This window comes from Balaenoptera musculus, chromosome 9 (genome assembly GCF_009873245.2).
Source record: "Balaenoptera musculus isolate JJ_BM4_2016_0621 chromosome 9, mBalMus1.pri.v3, whole genome shotgun sequence".
Lineage (NCBI taxonomy): Eukaryota > Metazoa > Chordata > Mammalia > Artiodactyla > Balaenopteridae > Balaenoptera > Balaenoptera musculus.
In genome coordinates this window covers 101,136,811-101,158,117 of record NC_045793.1, presented here as the reverse complement: position 1 = coordinate 101,158,117, position 21,307 = coordinate 101,136,811, and the positions used below count along the sequence as shown (strand labels likewise).

General features: G+C 48.6%; 1 long non-coding RNA gene across 1 annotated transcript in view; it reads right to left on the bottom strand.

Annotated features, from left to right (window-relative positions):
* Positions 1-20,871, bottom strand: part of LOC118900496 — a 39,879-nt gene extending 19,008 nt beyond the window's left edge. Inside the window, exons 1-2 of the long non-coding RNA XR_005021164.1 lie at positions 20,624-20,871; positions 5,817-5,945 (exon numbers count right to left, since the gene is read on the bottom strand). This is a non-coding gene — a long non-coding RNA (uncharacterized LOC118900496). The remainder of the gene's footprint in view (positions 1-5,816; positions 5,946-20,623) is intronic.
* Positions 20,872-21,307: the final 436 nt, after the last annotated feature.

The following is a 21,307-nucleotide window of genomic DNA, read 5'->3' as shown; positions in this document are numbered from 1 at the left end:
GCGTGCGGGCTTTCCCTAGTTGTGGCAAGCGGGGGCTACTCTTCATTGCGGTGCGCGGGCTTCTCAATGCAGTGGCTTCTCTTGTTGCGGAGCACGGGCTCTAGGTGCATGGGCTTCAGTAGTTGTGGCACGTGGGCTCAGTAGTTGTGGCTCGCGGGCTCTAGAGCACAGGCTCAGTAGTTGTGGCGCACGGGCTTAGTTGCTCCACAGCATGTGGGATCTTCCCGGACCAGGGCTCGAACCTGTGTACTCTGCATTGGCAGGCGGACTCCCAAGCACTGCACCACCAGGGAAGCCCCTCAGTCTTTCACTATTACAAACAATTTTGCAATGGACATTATTTTATATGCCCTCCTGTGCACCTCTGCAAGGCTCTCTCAGGGGTACGGCAACAGGGAATTGCTTTGTCAGATCATGGGATATTTTAATTTAAATACATACTGTCAAATTGCCAGAAGAATATGAGGGGCCTATTTCTTAACATCCTTGCCAATTCTTAATATTATCAAACTTTATCATTTGTGTGAATTCAGTGAACATTAAATAGCTGGTTTGTTTTTGTTTTTTACTTTTCTTTTTTTGGCTGCGTTGGGTCTTCATTGCTGTGCGTGGGCTTTCTCTAGTTGCGGCAAGCGGGGGCTACTCTTCATTGTGGTGCGCAGTCTTCCCATTGCAGTGGCTTCTCTTGTTGTGGAGCATTGGCTCTAGGCACACGGGCTTCAGTAGTTGTGGCGTGCGGGCTCGGTAGTTGTGTCTCGCAGGCTCTAGAGCGCAGGCTCAGTAGTTGTGGCACACAAGCCCTGTTGCTCCGTGGCATGTGGGATCTTCCTGGACCAGGGATCAAACCCATGTCCCCTGCATTGGTAGGCGGATTCTTAACCACTGTGCCACCAGGGAAGTCCTGTTTTTGTTTTTGCTTTCTTTGTTTGTGGTTTTGCATTTTCCTAGCGAAGACGGGCATTTTTAAATTTTTATATCTGTATATAAAATGCTTATTGTAAGTAAAACATATAATAAAGGTAAACAAACATTAAAAAATATATATATTTATTTTTCTTATTTTATTAAACATTCAAATTTTGTTTGCGACCTTTTTCTATTGGGTTGTCTGTCTTCTTTTTATTGACATTTAGGAGTTCATTACATACCCTGGATTCTCATTTTCAATTTTCTAATCACATACATTTTATATGGTAACTATTACCATTGGTAAACATAATTTTAACTTGTTTATACAAATTTATTTTTTCTTTATGGTTTTTGCTTTGTGCATCTTATTTTAGGTCTTCCTTTTCCCTAAGGACATAAAAATGTTTTCCCATATTTTTGTCTGTCTCCAGGGTATTTTTATTTATTTATTTATTTATTTATTTATGGCTGTGTTGGGTCTTTGTTTCTGTGCGAGGGCTTTCTCTAGTTGCAGCGAGCGGGGGCCACTCACTCTTCATCGCGGTGCGCGGGCCTCTCACTGTCGCGGCCTCTCTTGTTGCGGAGCACAGGCTCCAGACGCGCAGGCTCAGTAGTTGTGGCTCACGGGCTTAGTTGCTCCGCGGCATGTGGGATCTTCCCAGACCAGGGCTCGAACCCGTGTCCCCTGCATTGGCAGGCGGACTCTCAACCACTGCGCCACCAGGAAAGCCCTCCAGGGTATTTTTACCCTCAGCTTTATGAGTTTCAACAGCATAGCTCCCTCTCTGGTGCTGGATCACACATCCTCCCCATGAGGCAGTTTCCTTAGCCGCACGCTCCTCAGCTGGCACTTCTGGGGCTAAGGCACACCCATCAGGTCCGCTGCCCTCATCACCAGCTGCTCACATCCGCCCTGCAACCTCCCAGTGTACCCAAAGTCCCAGCACTTGGTGAGATAAGTGAGGGAAACATTCTGAGTGGCCCTGCCGCTTTTGGTTTCCTGGTCCTGATTTCATGGCCCCAGTGATGAAACACCTCCCACGCCACCCACAGAGCCTGGAAACCCAAGGAGCAGCCTTGGGACTTAAGTGGTAGGAGGTCCATGGGATTCTTAACAAGCCTTAAAAATGCTTCTCTGGTTTTCCTGGCAGACTCACACATACCCATATAAATCAGCAGGAGGCGGTGGCAGTGAGGGCTCTGAAAAATCTTGGCAGGTCCTGCCATAGCCAGGGCCATCTTTCCGAGAAGAACTCATGGATGCTGTTGGCTGCCAGGGTGGTACTGAGCCGCCTCCAGACTAGAGAATCAACCCACATGACCGTGTCTTCTCCTCCGGGGGCCAGAGGGAAAGTGCCCCACACCCCGAGTGCCTGCCAAGCCCATCAGGGTCCCCCTTCCCCGGAGCCGCGCAGGCTTCAGACCACCACACGTTTTCAGCAGGAGACACCTTCCCCTCTGTCGAAGACCTTCCCCTTTGTCAGAAAACAACCTAAACTCCAAGACTTCCAGGCCTCAAACGAAAAGGAGCACCAGACTTTCCCTGCCAACAACAACGATCCTCACGGTGTCGGCTTTCACTATCATCCTAGTTTGCAGGGTGGCTGCCATACCTCCAGATGGCAAGTCAGAATTCCAGCAAAGAAGGTGGGGAAGGGTAAATAGGTAAACAGGAATGTCAAATAAGTGCCTTTGGATCAGAAAGTCTAGATGTTTGATTGTATATCATCTGTCAGAACACTGACCTAGGGCAGCAAGAGTACCAAGACCTTTCTAGGGCCACCTTGTTTCATCCATTTGGGCTGGAGTAGTCGCTCACCCTCCCAGGATCAAGGAATCTCTGCCACCTACACAACTGGGCTACTATAGCAGAAAATAAGAGAGAGGAGATGCAGTCAGATAGATAATAGCCAGTGCACGCAACAAGGAGGAATCTGTGGGGAAACAGGACAATGGGAAAGGTACAAATTCAACAGGGCGGTGACCAAGAGTCTCATCACAACTCCATCAGGCCAGGCGGCCGTGGAGGCTTGATGTAGGGGGTGCCCAATGGCTGGGATGTGTTCCCAGAATGTTGGGGATGCCAGGGATGTTGGAATCCTACAGTTACCCAGCATGTTCTACCCAGTGTGGAGCAGAACCCTGGAAAGCTAACGGTGATATGAAGAGCAGAGTCCAACCCATAGAGCAGGGATGGGAAAACTGGAACAGGGTGTGTGGGCCCAGCTAAGTGGGTCAAAGAAGTGCAGGGCTAGGCAGCAGCCTCAGGAGGAAGCTAGAAGGCAGCCAAGAAACCAAGGCACAGCTGATTGCACGGCCCAGGTGGACGCGGCCAGCATCAGAGAGGAAAGCTGGGACTTAGGAGACATGCAGTGACCCAGAACTGCCTCCAGGTGTAGTCCAGGAATCCTGAGAGCAAGGCTCAGAGCAGGAAAACTAAGTCTAGCCCCCACCCTGGGGGTGGGGGTGAGTCTCTCTAGACCACCCCGCCCTTGGTGGACGTGACCAGGTCCTGTCAAAGCTGACCCCAGTTGGAGGCAACATGGCTGGAAGGGGAGCCTGCAGCCTGGGGAAGAGGGGCTAACACGGTCCTCACGGCTCCTACTCACCTCTGCTTGTTCATCAGCCTCCTCTGCATCCATCCCTGTGATGGGGCAGACAGCCCCACCCCCTCCACCTCCCTGCCCAGGTGCTTCTCTGTGTCTGTGGTTCTAGAGGAAAGGTCAAGAAGAAGGACCCTCCCTTCTTTGGCTCCCTTCCCGTTCTCTTGACTTGGGTTTGAATTCTACTCAGTTGTGCCAGACCTGGGTACCCTCTGGGTTATTCCTGCCTCTTTCCATACAGGAGTGCTCCATCCACTAGAGTCCGCAAATTGTCTGTGCTTCAGGCCCCAGCCGGCTGGGCCCACTTCCCACCTGGAATTCTGACTTGCTGCCTGGAGGTGCAACAGCCATCTTGTCAAGCACCTTAATGCATTTATTCACTAAAAACAAACTTAAAAACAAACTTCCTCTTGTGACTTTGTCATCTCTTGCATACTGCAGCTCAGCTTTCACTCTCTACCTCTTAGTCTCCCCAACTTACTCCATCTAACAGAACACAGCATGAGTAGTAATGATGACCATTTACTACAGAACAAGAAACGAGGAGGCACTGTGCCCATGGCCTCATGTATTTTGGAGTTTTCATTCCTAAACAGTATAGAATAAAGAGCATCCTCTTGCTAGTAAATTGTCTGAAATTGTTGGAATAAGACATCTTGCTTAGTCAAGACTGCTACCAAGTCAGAGGTTCTGTCCAGAAGTTGGCTTAATATCTTACCCCTCCCCGGCTCTTCCCCAACTTACAAATAAGAACATCATCAGTTTCTTGCATCTTTCCCATCACATCCCCCTGCAGCCTTCTCAGATGTAAGCACCATCCGGAATTGTGTTTTTAGTCATCTTCTTGCTTTTTAAAGAAGTAGTTTTATCACAAATGAATGAATTTCTAAACAGTGTATTATCTCACTTTGCTTGATTTTTACTGCTCTAATTTGGGTGGTCTCCTGGGGCTGCTTTTTCCATTCTACGTTATGTTGGTAAGATTGCTCGTGTTTGTTAATTCATTTTCAGTGCTGTAGTTCCTTTTACATTCAGGCAAGAGTTGATGAGAAGTACAGCCCTGTTCCTCCTGCATTCAGCCTGAGTGGCTTTCTGTCCTCCACGACGGACTTGGTGATGCCTCATCTCGTCACACGGCACAGCGTCAGGGTATTTCCCGGCCAGGTAGGTGAGGGCTGCTGTGTGCATAAGGTTTGCTAGGAGAGACAGGAGCAATTTTTGTAAGTCAAAAATGATGCCATTGCTCCTCTGGTTTTAAATAGCTCTGCAGAAAACTGAAACGGTCATGTTGTTTCTGAAGAGTGCGTTTAGTGGGTTCTAAAATGACGTCATCACAGCCTACCACATCACGGGTCTCATGATGAGACACATTTCTCTTGATCTTGAATGCATGGGACTTCAGCCTCAAATCGCCTTCCATATGGTCTTAATAAACAAACTTCAGCAAGAAACGTGAGCGCGTGTGGCACTGCAGGTGTGGAGCGTCACCTGCAACAGGAGCTACAAGCTCTGGTCTGGCCCGGAGCCTGCGAGACATTCCCTGTGTGCCTTTGAGCGGGTTTTCCTCTCTGAACACAGTCTGCCCGTCTCTGAAAGGAGGAAGCTGGACCACGCGGTCCTCTCTGGCTCCACAATTCTAGCATCCTTTAACTTAGGAAAAATCCAAGAAGCAGAAACATTACTGGCAAACTCCAGGGCGAGAGAAGTGTTTACGCTGTACTGCCTGTTCCTCCTGCACGTTCCCCGACGTGTTCTCAGAAGCCAGAGATGTCCCATCCCTTTACTAACGTGCTTCACCAAGCCCGAGTCTGGGTTGGAGGTAGACCAAGACTAGCTGCAGGTGACAGGAGCTTCAGACTGCCTTTCTTCCCAACAAAACAACAAAATCCCCTGTCTGAGTCCAACCCATCCATATATGCATTTTCCAGTAACAAAGGAGCTTTAAGGCAGCTTCAAAAGTATGAGCTCACGCTGACTCTACAGATGCTAAAATTAGAATGCAAAAGAAATCTCTGCACCTATTTCATCAGTGAGCGTGGTTTTATCTCCAGGATGGACAAGGAACACACCTTCCCCTCCTTATCCGAGGGGCTCACCTGGGCTCTGCTACGCACTGCTGGGTGTGACCTTGCGTGAACCCGCATCCACCCTACAATGAGGGGCTGGGTTAGAGGGTCCTTAAGGTCTACCACCTCTAAAGTCCCAAGATCAGACAGTCTGTCTACAATAAAACAAACGAGTGTGGATACCTGTTTTTGGAGAGGGTTCAAAGTACAGAAGAAGAAATCTGGATCCAGATGTTACCTTCCTCCGCATCTTGGAGCTTCACTGCGCTTCTGTCCTGTCCTGGATGCCGGCCTCGTGTCTTATACATCCTGCCAAAGTCAGCACCTCAGTGACGTTGTTCCCATTTCACAGATGAGGAAACTGCATCTGAAATACAGTAGGTCACTTTCTTAAGGATTCAATTACTTGACACACAGCTACTGGACGTCAGTGCCGGGATTCGAGCAGAGGCCTACTCCACAGTGTGTGCTGTCCAAACACAGCAGAATCCTGCCGGGAGACAAAGCACAGAGCTGCTCCGCTCTTCACGGGGTCCGCAAACCGTCTCAGCACAGCCCCTGCTCTGGACGCCAGCGTCTCTCCTGTCCTCCCACTTTAAAAGTACAAGGGAAGGACTTCCCTGGTGGCACAGTGGTTAAGAATCCACCTGCCAGCTCTCTATTTACAATAGCCAGGACATGGAAGCAGCCGAAGTGTCCATCGACAGATGAATGGATAAAGAAGATGTGGCACAAATATACAATGGAATATTACTCAGCCATAAAAAGAAACGAAACTGAGTTATTTGTAGTGAGGTGAATGGACCTAGAGTCTCTCATACAGAGTGAAGTAAGTCAGAAAGAGAAAAACAAATACCATATGCTAACACATATATATGGAATCTAAAAAAAAAAAAAAGAAAAGGTCATGAAGAACCTAGGGGCAGGACGGGAATCAAGACGCAGACCTACTAGAGAATGGACCTGAGGACCCTGGGAGGGGGAAGGGTAAGCTGGGACAAAGTGAGAGAGTGGCATGGACATATATACACTACCAAATGTAAAACCGATAGCTAGTGGGAAGCAGCTGCATAGCACAGGGAGATCAGCTCTGTGCTTTGTGACCACCTAGAGGGGTGGGATAGGGAGGTTGGGAGGGAGGGAGATGCAAGAGGGAGGAGATATGGGGATATATGTATATGTATAGCTGATTCACTTTGTTATACAGCAGAAACTAACACACCATTGTAAAGCAATTATACTCCAATAACGATGTTAAAAAAAAAAAAAAAAAGAAAAAGAATCCACCTGCCAATGCACGGAACATAGGTTCAAGCCCTGGTCGGGGAAGATCCCACATGCCGTGGAGCAACTAAGTCCGAGTACCACAACTACTGAGCCTGCACTCTAGAGCCTGCAAGCCACAACTACTGAAGCCTGCACGCCTAGAGCCCGTGCTCTGCAACAAAGAGAAGCCACCGCAACGAGAAGACCGCACACCACAAGGAAGAGTAGCCCCCGCTCACCACAACTAGAGAAAGTCTGCATGCAGCAACGAAGACCCAACGCAGCCAAAAATAAAATAAATAAATTTTTTAAAAAAAGTACAAGGGAAGAAGGAGCTGAGGACTTCACACAGAGGGTGGGAAAGTACTGTTTTGCTTACCTTGTTTTATATTCTCTGGAAAAAGGAAGGAAGCCTGCTTGGGTTATAACCCCAGGAGCCACTTTCTTGGCAGTGAGAGCCTCAAAGTAGCCATTAACATGACTTACAAGCTTATGCGAAATAAACGCCAGGCAGACTGGGTGCTTCTACAAAAGTGCAATGATTCTATGGAAATGCGCTCTATCATTTTTAAAGGCCTCGTCTCCAAGAAAATCAGGCTTTTTAATCTACAAGCACAATTATTTTCTCAGCGATTCAAAGTAGATATTTTATAGAATGCCTGTTCCCAAACATGAGGAAACCATACGCTGTAAGGGGACCCCAGTGTTACGTACAGGATTATGTAAAATGAGATTCTCTTCCTGTAAGTTCGGAAGACGTACTAGTTGACAGAACGTACAGCTATCTGAATGTCAACTTCGGGAAACAAACGTCTTCCAGGATGACTCACATTCTGGTGAAAAGTGATAACCAAGCTATGACAGCAGAACAGTGAGTCAAACCTGAGAAGAATAGGAGGCGACGGCTGCCTGCCCTGTTTTCCCTTCCCCTCCCTTGTTCCCCTGTCGTCTGGCCATCACAGACACACAGGAGCGGGCAGAGCCGCAGACGCGGGCCTGGGAGGCGGGCCAGGGCTCAGCCCGGGCTTCCAGCGGGTGCCAGACCAAAGCCCAGGGCTCCAGCTGGGATTCTGGAACAAGGCTGAGTGCCATTAGCTGATTTCCTGAAGGCAAAAGCGTCTCGACGAGGTGACAGGAGAGCCAGGTGGCTCTGTCCGTGGAGACGAGCGGGCGAGAGAGGCCCGCTGGCGGCCGCTCAGCCTCCCTGGACCCCGGCCAAGGCCCCCAGCCGCCAGCCTGAGGCCCGCGGCCCGCGAAAGGCCGCGCGGACTGGTGCCGAAGGGCGGGTTTGTGGGGGGAAGAGGAGCTTCCTCAGAAGAGACAACTTGTTGCCCTTTTTTCCCACCCACCCGGGCTCCCTAGTTCAGGCTTTCCCCACGGCCCCTCCCCCCGCCACGCTCCGCCCTCCTCTCCTTCCAGAAGCACGTGCACCGGGGCGGCCGCGAGGAGAGACCGCCGGGCACACGTGGGGGCTGGAACCCTGACGCAGCCCCACGGGGGACGTGCGCTCGCAGCCGCTCGTTACGCATTTCAGCGCGCGCTCCTCGCTTCCAACAGACACGGACGGCCGCGGCACGAGCTGTGGCCATTCGCTGCGGACGGCCGGCCGCTCCTCCTTCGGAAGCGATTGCTCCGCGCTCCGCTCCCCGGATGGCCCAGTGGCGTCCTCACGGCTGTCCTGGAGCACGAGGGACACACAGTGCCGGCCGAGGGCCGCCCGGGTCAGAACGGCCCGGCGTTGCCACCTGTGCTCGGCGGCCTGGCTCATTGGCCCGATGCCAGCCAGCTCCACAGGCCTTGGCCCCGTGCCAGTGCCCGTCCAGCTTTATCCGTGCTGCGGGGGCTCCTCTTTGTGATGGAAAACCGTCATAAGCCGGGAGCCACCAGCACACACCTGGCAGGTGTAGTGCATGTGAAGGGCCCAGAGCAGGACCTTGTCTGTACTCGCAGGTGCCGGGACCTGTTACTTTCCTAGTTTGTCATTACTTCTTCACCCTTGTCCATGTTCAGATGTCAATGAAAACTAAATAATAAAGAAAAACAAACAAAAAAGAACAAAAGGCATTAACCAAAAGCTCCCCTCTTTAGGTGTATCTGCCATGCCTCTTTCGCAACTTAACACTCTGTGAAGACAGTGACTGGTTCATTTGGTTTGGCAAACATAGCCATTAGTATATTATAAACACCCCGTCTAATGTCAATACGAAGGAGAATTTAGAAACGTCACCTCTGCAAAAGAAACTCTTCTAGGTAAGCATCCAGATCTCGTGTTGAGTCAATAATCTGTGGAAACAAACTTTTTAGTAGTACCTGGGCTGAAATTCCAAAATAATATAAATATTGATGTATCTCCTGAAATGAAAAGACTCCATTACAAACTAATTCCCTTCCAGGCAAAGGCCACGTGAAGCTGAAAGCTGAAAAAATGCCGTAAGTGACAGAGAAAAAGACATCACTTTCAAGCTGAAATGCGAGGAGAACTTGTCATGGCCCAGAGTCCACATGGTCTTGCAGTTTCAGGGCTAGTGGTGACAGGCACAGGACACTAAGACCATGTGTGATGGGAGTGTGGGGCAGGAAGAAGCAGATGAGAACCAGTTTCAAGAGATTTCCAAAGCTGTAACAATTTGAACAACAAAATAAGTGATGATGGTAACAGATTATAACTCATTGAATCAATAGGAGTTCATGAGTCCATAGCCATGTAAGACACATAAATAAGAAGTGAAAGCTCTTCGTTAAAGTAGAGCGCCAACTCAAAATACAAAATAAAGACGGAAACCTCACAGCGTTGACACTCACACTGAGAGTGCAAACGCAGTGCGCCGAGAGCCTGCTGGAGTCTTCACACGCATCAGCGCACCGGCTGCACACTGCCAGCAGCCATGCGCTCTCCCCGCCAGGCACGCACAGTCATGAATAGAGAAACGTTAACACCAGCGACAAGTGATGTCGGTTTCTCTTAAGAACGTTCTAGATAAATTGGTTTAAAAAAAAAACTATTAATTTCATTAAATCTTGGCCCATTAATATATGTCCTTTTACTATTGTGTGAGATGAAATGAGAAGGCGCGTGTGCCGTGTGCTGAAGGGTGACGGTCAGGGCACCAAGGACCCAGGTGCTGGATGGGTTTTGTGGGCGGAGCTTGTCAGCTTTCTCATGGACACCAGTTTTACTTGAAACAACAACTGAGAGACAAATATGTTATTCACACATGGGTATTAGGCAGACATTTTCTCAAAAATGGACAAACCAAGCCCGATGCTTCAAGGAAATAACTGAGAGTAAATGTTGCCAATGAGAAAATTCAAGCTTTTTAACAAAAACTAGAATTTGGAAAACTTGAATCTGCCACCATGAGCTTGACCGTTTCCCATGACCTAGTAACTTCTGTAACGAGATCAGTGGTGATAGTAACAGATGTGATTTTTCAGTACTGTATAATGAAATGTATCAACATTTGATAAATTTCACAACTCAAGGATCCAGTATTTTCCAAATGGCTAATGTCACAAAATGTGACAAAATAATACACAGATAAAACATCTATCCAAACTGCAAGATAGAACAATGGATTTTAATGTAACAGAGTATGAAAATTTAATTGACATGTTTCAAATTCCACATTGCAACTAACCTTTAAGAAACTACTATTGTTGAGTTTTGGTGTAGTATCAAAAAGAAGACCCATAATTATCCAAAGTGGATATTTAAATACTCCTTTTTGTGGATTTTCTGCAAACATTTCCACCATAAGACCATATTCCAACAGATCAGAGAGGTGTGTAAAAATATGAAACAGAGCCACTTTTCTCACTAAACTTTCTTCTGAAAATATTATTTTTCATAAAATTGTTCATTTATGTTAACAGGTATTTGGTTTATTATTATTTTTAAATGAATTAGTAAATACTTTTAAAGTTTCCTACCTCTAATTTCTTCTTCAATAAATATTGATAGATCTAAACCATATTAGCAAAAGCTTTTTGGAGCCCTTAGTACTTTTTAAGAATGAAAAGGAGTCCTGAAATTAAAAAGCTTAAGAATTGCTACCTTGGGCTTCCCTGGTGGCGCAGTGGTTGAGAATCTGCCTGCTAATGCAGGGGACACGGGTTCAAGCCCTGGTCTGGGAAGATCCCACATGCCACGGAGCGGCTGGGCCCGTGAGCCACAGCTACTGAGCCTGCGCGTCTGGAGCCTGTGCCCCGCAACGGGAGGGGCCGCGATAGTGAAAGGCCCGCGCACCGCGATGAAGAGCGGTCCCCGCACCGCGATGAAGAGTGGCCCCCACTTGCCTCAACTAGAGAAAGCCCTTGCATGAACCGAAGACCCAACACAGCCAAAAATAAAAAAAATAAAATAAATAAATAAAGTAGCTATAAAAAAAAAAAAACAAAAACAAGAATTGCTACCTTGGGAAAAAGTATGCTTGGGAAAAAGGTGTTTTCTTTCTTGCCGGTTCCTCAAAAACATTAAACTGCTAATGAATTGGAACTCTGCAAGGCGCCGGGAGAGAGAGATGGGCTATTTAGCACTGTTCAGACTTATCTGACCCCACGGACACCACTGCACTGTGTGGGCATCTCTCCACAGACAAGAGCCCTGGAGATGGGAACCCAGGCTCTGCCATGAATTTGCCATGTGGCCTCAGTCAAACCCAAACACTTTCTAAATCCAAACCTAACACCCTGTAACAGTGGCACATCAACATTCCCACTTGCATGTGGCTTTGGACTCCAAATGCATATGTGGAAGCCCTAGCCCTGAATGTGGTAGCATTTGGGGACGGGGCCTCTGGGAGATGACTGGGTTTAGATGAGGTCATGAGGGTGGGGCCCTCATGGTGGGATTAGTGCCCTTGTAAGAAGAGACAGCAGAGAGCTTGCTTCCTCTCCCCTACACGTGAGCACACAGCCAGAAGGCAGCCATCTGCCAGCCAGGTAGAAGGCCTCACAGGGAACCGAATCTGCTGGCACCTTGATCTTGGATTTCCAGCCTCCAGAACTGTGAGAAACAAACGTCTATTGTTGCAGCCCCCCAAGTGTGGTGTTTTGCGATAGCAGTCTGAGCTGACAAAGACACACACACCTACGACAAGGCGGCACAGCTAAGGAAGCCTGGCAGTGCTGTGCAGTTACGTACGTGAGCCCCGTGGTCCCCACTCAAGTAAGCCTTCTAACCTGAGCTCTTTTCCAAATGTTTTAAATGTATTTTCAATCAGAATAACATGTACACGTTTTCTAAACATCAACTAAGGAGAGACACTGATAAAGAAAGCCACTTGTCCCTGCCTGCACCCCTACCCTCAGCCCTGCTCTCCAGAGCAACCTGATTCAGTCATTTCTGATTTGGTTCTGTGGTTGCCTCTGAAGTTCCCAGTAACAAGCTCACAGAGCTATTTCTGGATTTATCAGCTCTACGCATTATCCGCTGTTATGCTGAATGATGATTTAGTTTGCTTACACCCTCAATATCTTTCCCCATAACACATTCACCTACTACATACATACATATGTACATGAAATATAGGTGTATATTCAATTTATCTATTTGTGGCCTTTATAATTTTTAAGTTGCATCTTTACATCTCTACTTATTTCTCCATTAATTATAGACAGGTGGTATTTCTTTTTTAAAACATCATCGCCAATGCTCATTTATTAATCAAAGTCAAATGGGAAATACATCTGCTCTGATTTATAAATTAGGATTCCTAGTTGTCAGAGATGGTATTTTTTTAAGTCTACTGCAAAGTGTACATTATCATAGTGGTGTGAGCTTTTGATGACCCATGTGCATAGACTGGCCATCTATGGCTGGGATCTTTCATGGAATCCTTTGGGCATCTTCACGATATCCATGGCCTGCGTTTTGGAGAAACGTATGCGTGTACTCCCGGAGCCCCCTTCTTCCAAATCTGTGAAGACGTGCTCTTTCTAGGACTGAGAATTGCTGTCTCCCAGGAACTCTCTTCAGAGCGCTCCTGAGTTGGACCCACTGTTTCCTAGACCCCTCAGCTCCCTTTTTTTATTTGCTCCTTGTTTTTGCTAGAGTACAGCCTTGCAGTAGTTTCCCGGGACAGACACAGAGGAGTTAAAGTGGATTTACTGCGCTGTTAATGAGCCTCTTCCAAGGGCCTGGAAAGGAAGGGCCTCTGCCTTAGAGTCACATGATTGTGTGTTTTTATAAATTCTTCAAAAATCAGACCCTTGGGGCTTCCCTGGTGGCGCAGTGGTTGAGAATCTGCCTGCTAATGCAGGGGACACGGGTTCAAGCCCTGGTCTGGGAAGATCCCACATGCTGCAGGGCAGCTAGGTCCGTGAGCCACAAGTACTGAGCCTGCGTGTCTGGAGCCTGTGCTCCGCAACAAGAGAGGCCGCAATAGTGAGAGGCCCGCGCACCGCGATGAAGAGTGGCCCCCGCTTGCCGCAACTAGAGAAAGCCCTCGCACAGAAACGAAGACCCAACACAGCCATAAATAAATAAATAAATAAATAAGTAAATTTAAAAAAAAAAAAAAAAAAAAATCAGACCCTTCAACAGCAACCGTTTAAGGCAACGTCTCTCTCCCGCCTGCCCTTGGTCACATTCCCCACATTGCTGGGTGGCGGTGAAGCGGCCCCAGCGCGTGTTTTTAATCTGGCTGAGGGGAAGCTGAGTGGGGAACACACTGAGCTTCGGCACCTCCATCCCCACGCAGAGATGGGTTCTTGCCAAGCCAGAGAAGAACGGCTTCCACGAGCCACCCCACTCACCGTGTCACCTCTCTCCCCAACAGGCCGCGCCCCTGTAGGCCCTGAGGTCATATCCCAATATGAACACAGAGTTTCCTATACTATCAATAAGAAATAACAAATTTTGACCAACCATAGTAGAGAAAGGACTGAATGCTTCTCTTCTCTCCACAAAAATACTATAAAACTGTTGTCATATGAAGAAGCAACCAAAAAGTATAGGGAAAATACAGGATCAAAGTATAATAGAAATCAGTCAGTGAATCAAATTTTTTCTGGATTTTATAATATTTAAGGCTAATCTTTGTATTTAGTTGTGATTTCTCGTATGACTCTAAATAACTATTCACTTTGTATCTAATTATATAGTAGTAATTTTTAATGTTTTTCTGAAAGAGAGGCCCCCCAGATTGTACAGGCTTCACGCCCCACCAAACCTGAACCCATCACTGCATTGCAGGTACCTTTCCTGAACCCTTGCAATTCTGGAAATAACTTGTATTTGATAGATAATGGGGCTAAGTAAAAAATTCTAGTTTGAATTTTTGTTTCTCAGATACCCAAAGGCACTGAATCAGTATTGAGAGTACCATTTTGATTCGTTTCCCTGCTTTGGTGGAGTGGGGTGGGAAGCAGGCAGGACGGAGAGTCAGCTGGGCCACACGAAACACAGCCACACCTGCTGCTAAAATACAGAAATTCTTTTGCACCAGTTGGTACATGGTCAGCATCCTATGACCCCCAGCCCCGGCCCTAGCCCTGGAATGTCCCAGCATCCTGCAGACTCTCCTCTTGGACCTTTAGACCTTTCCACCATCCAAACAGCTAAAGGGCTAATACCCAGTAGAGCAAGACCCCACTTGAGAGCTACATCCAGCGGCATCCATTCTGACGGGCCAGTGCCCAGGCCATACCAAGTGTTAAATATTTTGAATCCTGCCACGGGGTGGTGGGATTTCGTTCTCATTGTTGGTATTTATTTTACTCTGGAAGCCATTAATATTTTCTTTTGTCGTATGAGTTCCGATATTTCACAGCAACGTGGGCTGTATGAGCCTCTTTCCTTTCATTGTGCTGGGTTCTCTACCCTGGAGATGTCCAATCTGGAAATCGCTCTGACCCCTCTCCTGCAGGAAGGCTTGCTCTGATTTTGATACAGGGGCAGCCTGCGATGGGACTTTAGATTCTTTCCTTAGGGAACTGCCCTGAGGCTGACCGTCCAGTTCACTTCCAGAAATCACTGCGCACAATCAGGCAGGAAGCTGCGTCCTCCCACGGGGGCCCCAGCCCTGCCTCACCTTCACCAGCCAGCACGCGCTGCCCCAGCTCACGCCCACCCTCTTCTCCCTCAGCATCTCTTGCGCTGTGGTCTCCTCACGTCACCGACAGGATGTGGGTCCTGTCACTCCTAAAGCACCTTTGTATTTTGCTCTTTCTTCTGACACACACAAGCTCATCCATCACTTTTTTCTTCCAAAATTATACAAAACTGCCCTCTGCATGCAGAATATTGCCTGTAGGAAGTAGCCCCTGTCTGGTGTCTAGATCTGTGTGACACCATCCCTCCCACCAGCGCCGCCCACACCATCTCCTACTCCAATCCCTGCTCACTCACGGCCTCCAGAAGCTGTGCTCTGCCTGGGATGACCTTCACCCCGCTCCACCCTGTAGGATTTAACTCACACTCCACCTTCTCTCTCAAGTTCTCACAAAAGCAGCACACACACCCCCTCCCATGCCAAATAAACCTCTCACTTAGCCAGGCCCTCCTGGGTGTGTGCATGTAGCTCTTAGCTTAGCTGTCTCTCCTGGGTTCCGAGCCCCTGCACCCAGCTGTGAGCACAGTGGGTTGTACATTACATAATAGTTACCATTCAGTTTGAGAGACTGGGAAGAGAGATGGTTCTGTGAAAAGAACGGAACCTCCTTGGGTAAAAAAGGTCTAGGAGAGCCAGAGAACCAGAACCTTGCATGGTTTTTTTGTAATAGAGGCCTGATTGTATTTTGGGTTTGCTAAGGCTTTGCACCTCGGAATTTCAGAACACCAGAAAAGCTGGGTTAGGAAGAGCCTTTTACTCTGGTTGTACCAGATCAAGTATGATATCAGAGCCGCCTCCTCTCAGTCCGTGACCCAAGGTTAAGGTTAAGGGAGGAGGGTGAGGCAGAGGGATCACCCCTCACCCCACTAAGTGAAAGGAGCCCGCAGATCGTAGAAACAGGGGGCTGGCCGGCACCGTCGAGGACCGCGGCCGTCGTCCCCCCCCAGATGGTTCCACATGCTTTAGGCCTCAGAACTTGGAGGCCAGCCAAGGAGAGTCTGTCTTCCCACCCCGAGTCCCACCCCCACAGGCAGGAGCCCTTGGCCTGCGCTCTGAACCCCGTCCAAGGGGCTGGGCCCAGGCCTGTCTCGTTGTTTTGTCTAAGTTTGATCAGGAATGAGTAGAAGGCCAGCAACTGCGTTCTGCCCAGACAAAAACATTTTATCCGCTTTCGGAAAAGCACGACCATGGAAAAGAACTGACTTTCTTCTCCCTCTGGGAATACCCCCTGCACCCCTCCACCCTAATCTCTGTCTCCTTTGCTCCTCACATGTTGCTGTCAAGGGAAGTCTCAGAGTTCAGCTATTTTACAGGAGAGCAGTTAAACGGAAGGCTCAGTTAAAGATCTGAACATCTAGAGACAAATGAGGTGATCAAATCTGACCTCTGCTGCCAATACTCCAGTAACCTTTTTTATCAAAACAGTGGAATATTTTAAGAATCAAATTATCAATTATTTTATTTATTTTCTTAAGTCTTGAGAGAAACTAAAATTTTAAATAGGCCTCAAATCATGGAATTTAAGGTTTTTTCCAATCGTAAACATAATGTATGTAGGAAAAAATACGATAAAGAAAATTTTAGGAGTTAGTTTTCCTGGGTCTCTCCTATGTATACATATTATTAAACTTTGTTTTGAAAAGAAAACTCAAAATTGTTTTCATTTAAATAGAAGTTTTCATCGTCTATCGGGGCCCGTTTTTTCTCTTTCGTGGCACCTGCTGTCCTCAGCACACAGCTTTTAACTCTTCGTCCAAGATTGCTGTTCTAATTCCAGCCAGAACATCCACATTCCAGGCAAAAAGGAGACAAAGGCAGGAAAGGGTGTGCCTCCTGTCTTGGAGGACACCTCACAGAAGATGTGTCCATGCTCGCCTACAGCCCCTGGTGCCCCGTCCTCACAGAGCCGCGCTCGCTGGGAGATGGGGTCTGTTGTGGTGGCCACGTGTCCCGCTAAACACCCTGAGTTCATTTACTGTAGAAAAATGGGAGAACAGACATTTGGATAGTACCAACAGCATCTGGTACGGGGAGTAAATTCCAAGGAGAATCCTTTTTAAATCAGCAAAGGGATGAAAATGAGGATACAAATGATGGAGATCACGCTACATAAGTAAAGAGATGGTGTGAAGGAGTCTGGGAAGACAGGGCTGAAGCCAGCCCGGCCAGAGAGGCCCGGACACGCTGACTTCTAGGTGGGAAGATGAGGTTGCTGACTCCAAGAGGGAGAAAAAGAGAAAAGGCAGAGGATTTTGTAGCGAGGGGGTTGCCATGTAAACTCTCTATACCACCGTTAAGTGTTGACACGGAGTGGAGCCGGACCTGTTTGGGAGAAGCAGCACATCCTGCTTTTTGGGAGGGTGCAGCAAAGCACAGCTGCTGGAAACACCAGAGTCTGTAGGTTTTCTTGCAGGGGGTGCTGGACACGTGCAGGGGGAGATCCTTGAGCGGAGAGCTCTCTCAAGGGCTGGTCCCCGTGATGAGAACAGGGCACGGAGCATGTCTGCAGCCCATGCTGTCCACACGTGCGTTGGGAGGTTCCTTCTGGTCGGGCACGCGGCTCCCGAGCTCCCGAGGGGGCTGCTGCCTGGCATCCTGGTGGGTGTGGCCGCCGTCCCGCTACAGGCAGCCGGCGGTATGAACCCCCGTACTCTCCACCCCTCCCTCCTGTGCTGAGACGCGGGGCGGTGGGGGCCGGGGAAGGACACACAATTCAGAACTAACTTCCTAACTGGCCTTTCTTAACAGTGATGTGAGTCGAAGTTCCCCGGGAAATTGGGGTAGGGTCTTCTTTTGCTATCTCCCTATAGAGCTGTTGTCCATTTCTGTCTGTCGTGGATGCTCACGAGCTTCCTATGAGAAGAAAGGAAAGCGCGTTTGTGTTGTTCATCGGGCATCCCGCAGCCCGAGGGCAGGAATTGCTGGGCTGTGGGGAGAGCATTCTAGGCGGAAATAACAACACGAGAAAAGGGAGTTAGGAAGGCAAAGCCCCAAATCAGGAATTAAGAGCAAAGGGAGGACATGGGGTGCAGTAAAAGGCAAGTCTAGAAAGATCTAAGGCTCTGTTCAGGTGCCAGCTCATCAGCTGGGAGCAGCTGCCCTCAAGGGTCTGAGGCTTGTGAAAAAGGACACGTTGATTAGCTAATGATGTTGGCGCCAGGGGTGCAGAAGGAGAAGAGGCAGGGAAGGAGCATGGGAACCTCATCACAAATCCGAGACAAGCGTGTCCAGGGCCTTGGAGCCACACGAGGAAGTCTGCAGTGTGTCTGAGGGATTTGCCTTAGAGCAAGGGCCAAGTCCCTCTAAGGGCTGCAAGGTCCCGGGCTGCTCTGGCCTAAAAATTCAGCACAAACATCCCTCTCTTAACAGTCAGCCAGAGGAGGCGGTGGGGTGACATGCAATCCCTGGGGCTGCCTTTGCCTTGGGAAAGCAAGGGAGAGCAGGGGCAGGGACACGAGGGACCACGGCGGACACGGCAGGTGGAGGGGAGGTCTTTCAGCTGCTTGCCTGGGTGACGATGATGATGATAATAATGAAGAAGCAAGATTTACAAGCAGCTCATGCAGCTCAATAACAAAAAAGAAACAACCCAATCCAAAAATGGGCAGAAGACCTAAATAGACATTTCTCCAAAGAAGATATACAGATTGCCAACAAACACATGAAAGAATGCTCAACATCATTAATCATTAGAGAAATGCAAATCAAAACTACAATGAGATATCATCTCACACCGGTCAGAATGGCCATCATCAAAAAATCTAGAAACAAAAAATGCTGGAGAGGGTGTGGAGAAAAGGGAACACTCTTGCACTGTTGGTGGGAATGTAAATTGATACAGCCACTATGGAGAACAGTATGGAGGTTCCTTAAAAAACTAAAAATAGAACTACCATACGACCCAGCAATCCCACTACTGGGCATATACCCTGAGAAAACCATAATTCAAAAAGAGTCATGTACCAAAATGTTCATTGCAGCTCTATTTACAATCGCCAGGACATGGAAGCAACCTAAATGTCCATCATCGGATGAATGGATAAAGAAGATGTGGCACATATATACAATGGAATATTACTCAGCCATAAAGAGAAACGAAATGGAGTTATTTGTAGTGAGGTGGATGGAGTTAGAGTCTGTCATACAGAGTGAAGTAAGTCAGAAAGAGAAAAACAAATACCGTATGCTAACACATATATATGGAATCTAAGGGAAAAAAAAAAAGGTCATGAAGAACCTAGTAGCAAGACGGGAATAAAGACACAGACCTACTAGAGAATGGACTTGAAGATATTGGGAGGGGGAAGGGTAAGATGTGACAAAGTGAGAGAGTGTCATTGACATATATACACTACCAAACGTAAAATAGATAGCTAATGGGAAGCAACCGCATAGCACAGAGAGATCAGCTCGGTGCTTTGTGACCACCTAGAGGGGTGGGATAGGGAGGGTGGGAGGGAGGGAGATGCAAGAGGGAAGAGATATGGGAACATATGTATATGTATTACTGATTCACTTTGAAAAAATAAAAAAGAAGCAAGGCTGCTCTGAGAAGCCGGCAGGAAGGAACCGAAGAGGCCCAGATAAGAAATCGCATTTCAGGACTCCCTCAGCATCTCCTCCACTTCCCCACGGTGGTTACAGGGGAGCTTTCCCACCCAGGCTTCAAATCTTCAAGCGACCTCAGGCATTTGAAAGGCAGCTTTGTATTCCAGTCTGCTGTCCTTTCTGTGAAAGAACTTAAGGCCCACTGGGGTTGGGCTGATAGCACCTAAGTGTCACCATCATGTTTCCTAAGTGTTCTTTTCAAAAGCTGGTATTCCTGGATGAGATCCATGAAATTCCATGTATTCCTAGAGATTCTCCCTCACGCCCAAGGGTAAAGCAGCTTTTATTGCCCCACCCGTGTCCATGGATCTTACATCAAATGCCTGTGAACCCTGACTGTGGGTCCTCACACACCCCCCACCGGCCGTTTCTCAAAGACCTCAGGAGCTGCCGTAGAAAACCTTCTCCTGGCAGCTGCCCTGACAGCTCAGGCTTCCTGAAATGTATATTCAAAAAAGAACCCTCACCTAATAGTGTGACCTTAGAAATGTAACCATTTGAACACTTCACATTTCAATTCCTCTATCCATCCGAAAATTTTTTTGAAGATCAACAGTGGCTTCAAAAGTTTGCCTACCTGTCATCAGACTTCAATCCAACTACCTGATACTGGCAGAGTCCCTAGAAAAGACACTGAAGACTTCTTAAAACTAAGATGTCTTTTCAAATGAAAAGATGAATGGAATTCCTTGCTTTTAGTGGAAGCCACGCCCCCTTTGCCAACAGTGCCCTTTAGGACCCATTCGGTATCCGGGTCCTCATCGCCCATCTCCACCGTGACAGGATCCCAACCGACAGCACCACCTGCAGGTCCGCCTCTGGTCCCGAGGCCCAGTGTGAACGGGAAGTGGTCTTCGCTCCCTCTGTGTGCTCACCCCACACAGAGCCCGAGGGCGGCTGCTGGGCTCTGGAGCCGGGTCTCTGACCCCTGCACTGCCCTGTTGGCCCCCCCTCGGCTGATGGGGGGCCCTCCTGATCAAGCACAAGACTGTGCCCAGCAGGTCTCCCGCGGTCCAGGCGCCGGGCCTCCTGACTCCCAGGCCACATTCCCATAATCTGTCAAACACCCCAGGGGACTGGCCACCTCCAACCCAAGATAGGCCCTAAAGGCCCTCACTTGAGCACAGGTCCCCTTCACTCGGTCCTCCCTGCTGTGGGCGTCGCGCTGGGCATCTGCACGCAGTCTCGTCTTGTTCCCGTGACGGCCCTGCAAGGTGGTCTCATTGTCACCAAACCGAGAAGCTAGAAGGCGCAGGGCAGAGTTTCACCCCAGCTGTCTGCTGCCCTGCCCTGCCTGGGTGCTGCGTGGAAGCAGTGCCCTGTTTTAATGTGATGCATTGCTCTAGAGGGGGAGTGAGCCCGGCATGTTCCACCTGTTTTATCTCGGCACAAAGGGCAGTGAGTTGTTGTGCCTGGATGACAAGGACAGAGCGTTCAGTGACCCCCGAGGAGCTCAGCCAACACGGATGCGTCTCGAAATCTGGTTTTCAAAAGAGCTCCCCCTTGTCCCAGCTCTATCTATCTCCGCATTAGGGCACATCGTGATGTTTCATACCCTTTTGTAAAAGCCAGCGTCTTCAAATAGTTCTTACAATCCGTGAAGGCAGTATCCCCATATTATATGGTATTCAGTCTTAACGCATTCTCCATAATGCCTGGCCTAGAAACCAAAGTTGTTGAAAACACCCACAGACTAATGGTGCCCTCTGCTGGTGGAGCGCAGCAGTACAGCACAAGGGCTCCAGGCCGCAGTCTAAGGATGCTGAGATTCACAGCGGGCTCGCTTCTCCAGTGAAGAAGC